Consider the following 2,132-nt stretch of genomic DNA (forward strand, 5'->3'; position numbering starts at 1 on the left):
AGAGACGGGGTTTCACCATGTTGGTCAGGCTAGTCTCAAACTCCTGACCTCAAGTGATCCATCTGCCTCGGCCTCCCAAAGTGCTGGGATTACAGGTGTGAGCCATCGCGCCCGGCCAAAACACAGATAAATTTCATGTTTAGACTTGGGTCCCATCCCTAAGATAATCTCATTACGTATATGCAAATATTGCAAAATCCACAGAAGTCTGAAACAGTTCTGGTCCAAGTATTTTGGATAAGGGTTACTCAACCCTTACAACTGCCAGATTTTCTGTTACAAGACTGGGCAAACCAGGACCAAGGCTAGAGAAAGCAGAGAGTTGAGTTCATCCCAGTTTGTGACGGGAAGAGGGCCTGGTGAAATACTGAAGAGGAGAAAGCACTCTCACTTCTCCTTGACTTCTCTCTGTACTTTCTGCCTTTTCTGTCTTCCTTAGCTTTTTTGCTAAGGAATAAAATGCATGGTATTGTTTTGCCCTTTAACTGCACACTATCTCTTGCCTTTACTTTCTCCTCTTTTAGGAAGTTCAGCTCTCCAAGGAAGTCATTGAAAAAAACCTGGAGTTGCTTTAGTAACAATTGACTCAGCATATCAGGTTCTTGTATTACAGATTCTGTATACAAGAGGAGATGTATAGATTCTGTATACAGAATCTGTAATACAAGACGTAAAATTTTACAAACTTGTAAAATTTTCATTAAAAATCTTATTTGTAGTCATCTTTAGGCCCTGGGTTTCTTCTAATTTATATATATTTTAATGTTCCCGAAAAAGTAAATATGGATGAACATAAATGGCTGTTGTTAGTGTATTTTAATATGTTTTATGTATGAGTATATATTTTAGTAATATAATTTTTCCTTTTAAAATAAAACATATCCAAACTCAAATAATGCGGATATACATTTAAACAAATACATACACACATGAGCATTTGCATGCACACATGTGATATTGCCGTATTTCACTATAATGAAATGGTTGTTTTTAAGTTGGATTTAGAGATGGTGGCCTTTAGTAGTTCTTTTGTCTTCTCTATTACTGTTTTTTTTGAGATGAAGTCTCGCTCCCTTACCAGGCTGGAGTGCAGTGGTGCCATCGCGGCTCACTACCACCTCTGCCTCCTGGGCTCAGGCAATCTTTCTGCCTCAGCCTCCCGAGTAGCTGGGATGACAGGCATGCGCCACCACACCCGCCTAATTTTTGTATTCTTTGTAGAGAGGGGGTTTTGTCACGTTGTCCAGGCTGGTCTTGAACCTGGTCTTGAACCAGCCTGGGCTCAAGCAGTTCGCCCACTTCAGCCTCCCTAAATTCTGCAATTCAGGTGTGAGCCACCTTGCCTGGCCTATATAGGCACTTTTGCACTCTTACTTCCCTCTACTTCATCATCCCCTTTCCTTTCAAAGTAATGATCATATTTTAAAATTTAATTTACCACTGGCTTTGGGATCAAACCAGTTGAACACTTTAGAATTAATTAATATTTCTCTTGGCTGCGCCTCCCAGCAAAGATACTTAATGATGAATTTTATTTTAATTAATTATTTATTTATTTTTGAGACAGAATCTTGCTCTGTCGCCCAGGCTGGAGTGCAGTGGCACGATCTTGGTTCACTGCAGCCTCCACCTCCTGGGTTCGAGCAATTCTCCTGCCTCCGCCTCCTGAGTAGCTGTGATTACAGGTGCGTGCCACCACGCCTGGCTAATTTTTGTATTTTTAGTAGGGACAAGGTTTCGTCATGTTGGCCAGGCTGGTCTCAAACTCTGGCCTCAAGCAGTCTGCCTGCCTTGGCCTCCCAAAGTGCTGGGATTACAGGCGTGAGCCACCGCATCTGGCCTTAATGATGCATTTTAACTTAAAACCTATATTGAGGTCGGGCACAATGGCTTATGCCTGTAATCGCAACACTTTGGGAAGCCTAGATGGGAGGGTCGCTTGAGCCCAGGAGTTCAGAGGTTACAGTGACCCTTGATTGCGCCACTGTATTCCAGCCCGGGCGACAGAAAGAGACCCTGTTTCTTTAAAAAAAAAAAAAAAAACCCCTCCCAAAGCCCCCCTAAAACATCTATATTGATTTCAGAAGTTAAGGATTAACAAAGGTTTTGTCATAAGTATATAGAGGAAGTAT

Source organism: Rhinopithecus bieti, unplaced genomic scaffold (assembly GCF_001698545.2).
Source record: "Rhinopithecus bieti isolate Rb0 unplaced genomic scaffold, ASM169854v2 scaffold_81644, whole genome shotgun sequence".
Classification (NCBI taxonomy): domain Eukaryota; kingdom Metazoa; phylum Chordata; class Mammalia; order Primates; family Cercopithecidae; genus Rhinopithecus; species Rhinopithecus bieti.